The sequence below is a fragment of the Cornus florida genome, unplaced genomic scaffold (genome assembly GCF_030987335.1).
Source record: "Cornus florida cultivar Cherokee Brave unplaced genomic scaffold, ASM3098733v1 CherokeeBrave_3.0.0_Hap2_Chr05, whole genome shotgun sequence".
In the NCBI taxonomy this organism is placed as follows: Eukaryota; Viridiplantae; Streptophyta; class Magnoliopsida; order Cornales; family Cornaceae; genus Cornus; species Cornus florida.
This window is the reverse complement of record NW_026775575.1, coordinates 78,690,743-78,701,121: the sequence shown is the minus strand read 5'-3', so window position 1 is coordinate 78,701,121 and position 10,379 is coordinate 78,690,743. Positions and strand designations below refer to the sequence as shown.

Genomic DNA, 10,379 nt, shown 5'->3' with positions numbered 1-10,379 from the left:
GCCCTGTACTCCTTCTCAAGCCTTCCTCAGGCTTCTATGTACTTTATATATTTAATACAATTAGCCTTTAACTTTCAAAAGAAAAGAAATATATATATATATATTTAAGTCCCATCGATGGTCTTGTTGAACAACCATGATGTGATTAATATTTGGTGTAACAGAGAGAATGTGCACCACTAGAGGTGGGGTAGCATTTTCACATTATTTATCAAAGGGATCGATTGCCTACCCTTCAAATTAATTTGAGCAGTACACTACTAATGGCAGCTGCACAGTCAGAACAGCTAAATAGCAACTTGGACGGCACAATCTCCGGCGACTCAGAAGTGCAGATGTCAGATTCCGTTAGCAAACGAGGCGGTTGGATCACCTTCCTCTTCATCATAGGTCTCGCTTATAATCATATCCAACTATATGTATAAATATATTATATGTTGCACTACCAATATAATGTATTTTTACATGGTGGTTTTGTTCAATATTGGAGCAACTATGACAGGCTTGACACTAGCCTTTGGTGGGGTGATGTCGAATCTTATTGTTTATCTTATTGGGAAATTCAATGTGAAGAGCATCGATGCTGCCCAAATTAATAACGTGGTTAATGGTTGCTGTAGTCTAGCTTCAGTCATCGGAGCCATTATTGCAGACTTTTTTTTAGGCCGTTTCTCTGTCATCTCCATTTCTTCTTTTATATCTTTGCTGGTAAGTGGTGACAATATTTTATAGTATCAGTTTCACTTTCTTCATATTATATTACTAATCATCATATTGCTCATTTATTTATAATATTCAATTTTTATGAACTGTAGGAGGGCACTCAATATGAAGAAGGAGAACACACACAACTTTATAAAACTTTCAAATATTGATATATTTCTTTCTCACTTCTTACTTACAAAAGAACTTAAGAACATGTATTTATAGGCACTAATACATGACTCTAGAAAGACACAAATTACAAGATAATAAATAAAGCATTAAGTTTAACACAATTGTTTCATCTCCCAATGAGATAGTGCATGTATTCCACACATGAGTTGGTTAATGTATTCAACATTTGAGTTAGTTCATGTATTTGGTTTATTTTTCCAACAATGCCTCCCGTAAACCAAATTTGCTTTTCATTCCCAACTTTGCAAGATTCTTCTTAAATAAAATTCCACCAAGAGGCTTTGTGAATAAATCTGCCATTTGTTCATCCGTCTTGCAATATTCAACTTGAATAATTCCTTCATTGACAAGCTCTCTTAAGAAATGATAATGGATGCGAATATGTTTCGTCCTTCCACGTAGAACCGGGTCTTTTGTAACAGAGATAGTTGAACTATTATCACAAAATAATGTTATTGACCCTTCTTGCTTGTACTTGAGATTTTTCAGAATACCTTGCAACCAAATGATTTGACAACTGGCAAGTGAGGCAGCAATATACTCCGCTTCCGTTGTAGAAAGAGCCACTATAGCTTGCTTCTTCGAACTCCATGAAATTGCATCACTTCCAAGATTAAAAACATAACCGGATGTGCTCTTACTATCATCAATACTTCCCGCTAAGTCACTATCCGTGTAGCCAACAAGTTTAACCGGAACATTTACTTGATAAAAAATACCATAATCAATGGTTCCTTTCACATACCTCAAAATTCTTTTTGCAGCCTCCCAATGACTTGAATGTGGTTTCTCCATGAATCGGCTAACCAAACTTACAACAAACATTATATCCGGCCTTGTAGCGGTTAAGTACATCAAATTTCCAACCAAACTTCGAAACATGGTAGAATCAACAAGCTTTCCTTCACCATTTTTGCTTAATTTTATTCCGGTGATGCATGGTGTTGAAACGAGATTAGCTTGCTCCATTTTGAATTTTTCCAGAATTTTTCAAGCATAATTTTCTTGAGAAATAAAAATTCCCTCTTTAGATTGATGAACTTCAATGCCCAAAAAATGATGTAGCTCACCTAAGTCCGTCATTTCAAATTCTTTCATCATTGAGACTTTAAAATCATTCAACAATTTCAGATTATTGCCGGTAAAAATCAAGTCATCAACATAAAGACTCACAATCATGAAGCCTCCTTCCAAATCATTTTTGATGTAGAGTGTGTGTTCATAAGGACACTTTTGAAAACCATTTCTCTTAAAATATGAATTAATGCGGCTATACCAAGCTCGTGGGGATTGCTTTAAGCCATATAAAGCTTTGTTAAGCTTATACACCTTGTGTTCTTCCCCATTTTTCATAAACTCAAGAGGTTATTCAACATAAATTTCTTCTTCAAGGATCCCATTCAAAAAAGCGGATTTAACATCCATTTGGAACAACTTCCAATCATTTTGGGCAGCAAGAGAAATTATCAAACGAACGGTATCAAGTTGAGAGACTGGAGCAAATACCTCATTATAATCCTCCTCTTCTTTTTGTTTGTAACCTTTTGCAACAAGCCGTGCTTTGTACTTGTTGATGGAGCCATTGGGATTCACCTTTGTCTTGAAAACCCATTTCATACTAATGGAATTTTTGTTTGGTGGTAGATTAGCCAACTCCCATGTACCATTCTTTTCAATGGCATTAATTTCTTCATTCATTGCTTTCTTCCACTTTTCCTCTTTGCATACTTCTTCATAAGAGATTGGATCTTCCCCTGCAAAGAAAGTAAAAAAGACAGGGTTGTCTTGATTCACTTCATTGGTACATTCATAGAGTTCTTGCAAGCTTCTTGTCTTCCTCCCATGAGAAGATAGAGGGCCTTGAGAGGATCCTTCACTTGATGAGGGACATGTTGAAGACAAATTACCATTAATTTCCACACCTTGAAAATCATCAAAAATTGTTGCATTTGAAGAACCACCTGTTTTTGAATCAAGAAAAGAAGCATTTTCATCAAATTTTACATCTCTGCTAATCACAATTTTCTTTTTTTCCGGATTGAATAGCTTATAGGCTTTGGACCTTTCACTATACCCAATAAAAATGCATTTTTTGGCCTTATTATCAAGCTTATTTCTCATCACATCCGGAATATGTGCATAAGCAACACTTCCAAAAATCTTCAAGTGTTGAACACTAGGCTTTCTTCCATACCATGCTTCATGAGGTGTACGATTCTTCAAAATTTTTGTGGGAGATCTGTTGATAAAATAAACAGCACAAGAGACTGCTTCTGCCCAAAATTTTGATGGCAATTTTTTCTTTTTAAGCATGCATCTTGCCATTTCCATGACCGTTCTATTTTTCCTTTCACTCACACCATTTTGTTGTGGTGTGTGTCTAACTGTTAACTCATGCCGTATGCCAATATCTCTACACAACCTCTCAAATTCATTGGAAAGATATCCACGCCCTTGATCACTTCTTAATGTTGTAATTGGAAAACCGGAAAAATTTTCAACTTGGACCTTGAAATCTTTGAAAGCTTGAAATGATTGAGATTTTTCTTTGAGAAGATATACCCAATTTTTTCTAGTGAAGTCATCAATAAATAGGAGAAAATATATATTACCTCTAAGAGATGGAATCGGCAATGGACCACACAAATCCGTATGAACAAGCTCCAATAGATGCTTAGCACGCCACAAGGGTTGTAAAGGAAATGGATCTCTATGTTGTTTTCCAAGCATGCATTCTTCACAAATTCCATCTATACTTTCAATTTGAGGTAGCCCTTCCACCATTTTTTTTGATGCCAACAATTTCAAACTTCCAAAATTTAAGTGTCCAAACCTGTCATGCCACAACTTGGAGTCTCCTTTGTTAACACTAGTGAAACAAGAAATATTAGCAATTTGGAGCTTGAGATGAAAAAGATTGTTAGCCGCCATCCCAATTTTAGCAAGAAGCTGATTGTTTTTTGTTATGATGCATGCATTATCATGAAAATGAATATCATATCCTTTCCGCAAAAGATGACCGGTGCTAAGTAAATTACCTTTCAAGCCGGGCACATAATAAACTTTCGACATTTTCTGAATTTTGCCGAAATTTGTTTTGAATGAAACTTCTCCAATACCTTGAATTTTGTAAGCTCTGGCATCTCCAATTGTTACTTGGCCATGATCCACTTCAACCAAATTTGAAAACAGATTTTTGTTGCCAGTCATGTGCTTGCTAACACCACTATCCAAGTACCATACATCATTAGTATTATCACCATGACATGCAATCAACAAAGTTTCATGAGAGTCATTTTCATGGAAATCAGACTTGTTTTCATGCATAAAACTAGTCTCATTTTTTTCAGCTTGTTTGTACCAACATTCACTAATTTTGTGACTAGGTTTATGGCAATGAAAACATTCAACATAACTTTTCCTTCCTTGGTAAAAACCACGGCCTCTTCCTCTTTGTGAAAAATTTGTGTGTTGATTTTTCTCATCTTCTTTTGAAAAATTTTCATTTTTTGAAAAAGCTCTTCATCTTCCACGGAAATTAGAACCTCTTCCTCGAAAATTTCCACTCCTTCCACGGCCTCGACCATGGTTGTAACCACGGCCTCCCGTAATTGAAATTTGAGATTTAAGAGCTTGGTTAAGAGGAAGAGGAGGAGGATTTCTTTGATTGATCCGAATTTTATGTGCCTTCAAAGTTCCCAATAAATCATCTAGAGAAAGAGAAGAGAGATCTCTAGATTCTTCAATGGCAACTACAACATAATCAAATTTTTTAGGCAAGCTGCGAAGAATTTTTTCAACCACTCTTTCATCTTCTAAAATTTCTCCATTAAAAACCATTTGATTTACTATGAATGTAACATTTGTAAAATAATCGGAAATAGATGAATTCTCCTTCATTTTTAACTTCTCAAATTCTAATCTTAAGGTTTGAAGACGTACCTTTTTCACTTTTTCCTCTCCTTTGTATGCCGCTTGTATAATTTCCCAAGCTTGCTTGGATTTGGTGGCTTTTGCAATTCTTTCGTAGATCGGCATTTCAATTGTTTGGTAGATTGTGAAAAGTGCTTTGCTATCCTTTTCTCGCTTTTCATTCAAAACATTCTTTTGTGCTTGAGTTAAATCATCTTCATTTTCGAGTTCATCAAAACCCTCTTCAACAACATTCCACAACTTCATTGATTTGAGCAGCACCTTTACATTGTTACTCCAATAATCATAATTGTCTCCGTTGAAGTGAGGAATAAGAGAAGCCCAATTGCTTGTATTTGCCATGAGATAATTCTGAAATTTTTCTGCTACCTTCTTCTTTAAAATTGGCTCTGATACCAATTTGTAGGAGGGCACTCAATATGAAGAAGGAGAACACACACAACTTTATAGAACTTTCAAATATTGATATATTTCTTTCTCACTTTTTGCTTACAAAAGAACTTAAGAACATGTATTTATAGGTACCTATACATGACTCTAGAAAGACACAAATTACAAGACAATAAATAAAGCACTAAGTTTAACACAATTGTTTCATTTCCCAATGAGATAGTGCATGTATTCCACACATGAGTTGGTTCATGTATTCAACATTTGAGTTAGTTCATGTATTTGGTTTATTTTTCCAACATGAACTAATAAAAGAAAGCTAGCTAGGTTTGCTCACTTGATTCTGTAAACTGATATCACTAATTCAAAGAATTAATTAATTGCTTATCTTTTCCATACACACGAGAGAGATGATAATAGTTCACTTTTCTTTTTCTTTTTTTATTCTTTTTCATGGGAAAGTGGATAATAATTCACTTTGTTATAAATGTTTCTAAAAAATAAATAAATAAAAAAATAAAATAAAATAAAAACTGTAATAATCAATCATAAAACTGCAAATAATTAAGAACTAAACTATTTTGGTTTATTTTTTGAAGTGTATGTAAAATTATAGGATTTGGATTCTCTAAGTTATCTTAAGTTGAATTTCTTACCGATTGACACGTGACATTTAAAATTTATCTATCGGTGTTAAATCACGTCAACTAATTTAAAGAAAATTTAAAAACTGCACTATTTTGATATAAAGAAAAATTTACCAAAATTTAAAAATTTCACCGTTTTGAATGAAAAAAAATTCACAATTTCTCTTATTCGTATTAACAGCTACTCTAGGTCGTTATCTCTCCCTTATCTTTTTTTTAAAAAAATCCTCCCTCTCTCTCCTCTTGCTCATTCCCACGATTGGGGGAATATTTCGCCCCAAAAATGAATGTTCTTTGTCATGGAATTATGATGGACAAAAATATGATTGCATGACATGTAACTTTTACTGCAATAGTAATGATTGAAAAAATATATCTATATACGCACACACAAAAGTATCGCGACTTGTTTAAGATAGGAATAAATAGGAGAGAGAAGGAAGACCTTTTTTGGAAAAGATGAGAGAGAGATAACGATGTTAAATATGGTTAGAGTATGGTGAATTTTACTTAATTCAAAACGGTGTAGGTCTTTAACTTTGGTTAAAAAAAAAAAAAAAAAAAAAATTTCAAAACGTTACAGTTTTCAAACTTTCTTTAAATTAGTTGACATGGTTTAACACCAGCAGTAGATTAAATGTCACATATCATATGTAAGACCCTTTCTTTCTTTTCTAACTTTATCATTCCCCCACCCAACCCCATAATTCATTCCATATTACAAAGAAAATGTTTATTTATTTATTTGAATGGTACGTGTATAAATGAAAATAAGTATGTACATTACCCAAAAGGCATAGCAAGCCATAATTAAGGACATAACAGACTAGAGGCATACAATATGGACCAAGGATTCAGCAAATCCAATCCAATCAAAAAGAACCTACAAACACATGACATATAGAATTGTCAATTTGTGAGATTTTAATCTGAATATGATCCCAAATGGGTTGAAAATTTAACTCGATAATGCATTAAAGATCTGAATTCGATAATCTGTTAACTAAATAAATCGGAAATAGATTATGGTCAATCTGATCTAACATAATATGTTATGTAACATCTTAAACATATATAATATAATTTTATGATATATAATATTTAAATATTATCAAAATATTCGTATGATTATTTTCTATTTTCTTCTCCTCTCTTTATTTTTTCTTACTCCTAATTGTTTATTCATTAACAAAGAGTAAAAGATCTAAATTTATCCAAATTTTATTTATCTTCTACTATCCATTACTTTTATTCTAATATATCATTGTTTCTCATTCTCTTTTTGACATTAATTTCTTTAAGCAAATACATAAATAAATAACAACACACGGAACAAATTGAATATGGATTCATTCATAGAATATCAATCGAATTGTCGGATAGGATCAGATCGAATAAAAACTTACTGAATTTGGATCGGATCAAGTAAAAACCTTATCGAATTCATTTACAGATCTCCTCCAAAGCTATGCTCCGCCCATAAAGAGATTATATTTTCATTCGCATTCAATATCATCACTTGTAGGGCATGGTCCTTTTACTCCTAACCGCGGCACTCGATTCCTTGAGGCCTCCATCATGTGAAAATGGATCAATCTTGGGCACAACCCCATCGAAAATCCAATTCTCAGTCCTATATGCAGGTATAGCACTCCTATCTATGGGTATTGGAGGCACACGCACCACTTTAGCAACAATGGGAGCAAACCAACTTGATGAATCCAAGCATCATGCAATCTTCTTTAATTGGTTCTTCTTCACCACCTACGCCTCTTAAATTGTGAGTGCAACAGCTATTGTCTACATTGAAGATAATGTGAGTTGGGCAATGGGGTTTGGCCTGTGTGTCGCGGCTAATGTAATTGGCTTAGCCATTTTCGTTCTCGGAAGCCGTTATTATCGTCACAGTAAGCCAAAAGGAAGCCCTTTCTTGGATTTAGGTCGGGTCATCGTTGCCACCATTAGAAAGAGGAAGCTCTTGCTTTCATCCAGAAGCGAGGATTATTACAATGAACTTGATGGCATGATTCCGACAGCACCAACTGAAAGCTTCAAGTAAGGATACATTTATGCATTTTGAATTATTACATTTTTAATACAAAATAGGTTTTTGAACTGTAATGTAAATGTATACATTACACATGTCCGCTATTACAGTGTGGTGCAGTGGATGCAATGTAAAAGCACGAAAAGATAAGATAAGATTCCATTAATAGTAATTATACATGCTAATTATTGTGTCACCTGAAAATATACAAAAATTAGTCTTTTAGGAAGTGGGTGCTCCATAAAGAGCAATATTTTGATTGCCCTTTATTCTTGTGGAACCAAAGTACTGCCCACTTCATAGTGATGATTACATGCCCTGCTCACACGATCCTACCCTTTCTAGCTGTATCATTATTCGTGATGTTGCTTTGATTTTATTATTAAAAAATAATTAATTGCTTTCAAACGGATAAAATGTCAATCTAAAAATTATTAGGTTCAATCTTTTGAAAACTAACAATATTGATAATTACATGCCCTCCTCACACGATCCTAGTCTTTCTAGTTGTATCATTATTCGTTATGTTGCTTTGATTTAATTATTAAAAAATAATTAATTGCTTTCAAATGGATAAAGTGTCAATCTAAAAACTATTATGTTCAATTTTTTGAAAACTCAGTTAAAAATATATATATATTTTCAGAAAATTGTCTTTACAGTTTTCTAAAAACAATTTTCTATTTTTGAATTCTTGAAACCTGTTTTTTGAGTGACAAATTAAATTGGCCCTTAGCTTTTTTTATTATTATTCTCTATAATTAATTTTAATACCAGGAGTTTTGGACATAAACTTGAGAGAACATTAGCATTATTTTATTCAGTTGGTGGTCATAATGCTAAAGGATTTTCATATAATTTCTTTGTTCTTGATTTATTACTATTGTACTATTTGTTTCATCGATTGGTTTGATATTCTAAGTTATTGGGTTTATTCAATTATTATTATTATTATTATTATTATTATTCACACTAGCCTGTTATTTGTTCGCCCAACAAAAGTGTAAAGATGGGCTTGGACTTCCCCTATTTTGGCCACCAAATTTCTTTTTCGTAAGATACAAAAGGTGCTACTAAGTCTATTCTTTGTTCTGGAAATTCGTTTCCAATACACGGGCATGTATAAGAAACATACAATATTTGCATTTCATTCCTTTAGAGAACTTGGACAATCTTTTATTTATTTATTTATGATTATTTACATTTCATTTCACAAAGATAACACTTTTCTAATGCAGGTGCTTAAATCGCGCAGCACTGAAAACAGAAAATGACATACAATCAGATGGCAAAATCACAAGATCATGGAGGCTATGCACTGTCCAACAAGTAGAAGATTTGAAGACCTTGATCAGAATTTTCCCACTGTGTTCCACCAGTATTTTCTTAAGCACCCCAATAGGGATCCAAACCAGCTTAGTAGTCCTCCAAACTCTAACCATGGACCGTCACATTGGCCCTCATTTCAAAATCCCAGCCGGGTCCATCCTAGTCGTTCTACTAATCTCCACCTGCATCGCTCGCACCATCATCGACCGTTTCCTATGTCCCATGTGGCAAAATCTAACTCGTCCATCTCCGACGCCCATCCAACATATTGGGCTCGGCCACGTGCTAAATATACTTATCATGGTTGTGTCAACCCTAGTGGAGTCCAAGCGGCTTGAGATCGAGCACACCAAGTCCAACACCAGCCCGGCTCCACGGTGCCAATGTTGGCCTTGTGGCTCCTTCGACAGCTGGTTATTCTTGGCATTAGTGAAGCATTTCATTTCCCGGGACAAATTACATTGTATTATCAGGAATTTCCAGTGTCGTTACGAAGCACTGCAACTGTGATGATTGCGGTGAATATCGGGATATGTTTTTATTTAAGCACAGCAGTGATCGATTTGGTGCGAAGGGTAAGCGGATGGTTACCGGATAATATAAATAATGGGAGACTAGATAATGTGTATTGGATGTTGGTTGTGGTTGGGGTGTTAAACTTTGGCTATTACTTAGTATGTGCATCCTTGTACAAGTATAGAAATGTTGAGAAGGTTGAGGATGATAATTCCTCCTCGTACAAGTGATTTGATCATACAAAATTAATCGGCTTTAATGTATCTACCTACTGTTTCAATAAATATATATTCATACATCATATGATACATTGATGGATTCCACATCCTTAAATAACCTAATTGTGAAAAGCATCTTCCATTGATCAATTGTATGGTATTATGATACTTTTATTTGGTGTGCTTCTGGTATTGTAGCGAAATCAAATTCACCGTCACATCTAGAGAAATTAGAGACATCTAGGGAGATTAGAGAGATTATTTCCAAGGATCAGTGTTTGATATCAAAAAAGAAAAAAAGGAAAAAAAAAAAGAAAAAAAAGAAAAAAAAATGGAGGTAATTTGCACTCACATTTTTCAGGTTTGCAATAAAGATAGGTTTATAAAATTTAGGGGTCAAGT

The 10,379-nt window shown here is 33.9% G+C and overlaps 1 pseudogene; it reads left to right on the top strand.

The window, feature by feature from the left end:
- The first annotated feature begins 261 nt into the window (after positions 1-261).
- Positions 262-10,049, top strand: LOC132310248 (protein NRT1/ PTR FAMILY 2.7-like; annotated as a pseudogene).
- The last annotated feature ends 330 nt before the right edge of the window (positions 10,050-10,379 follow it).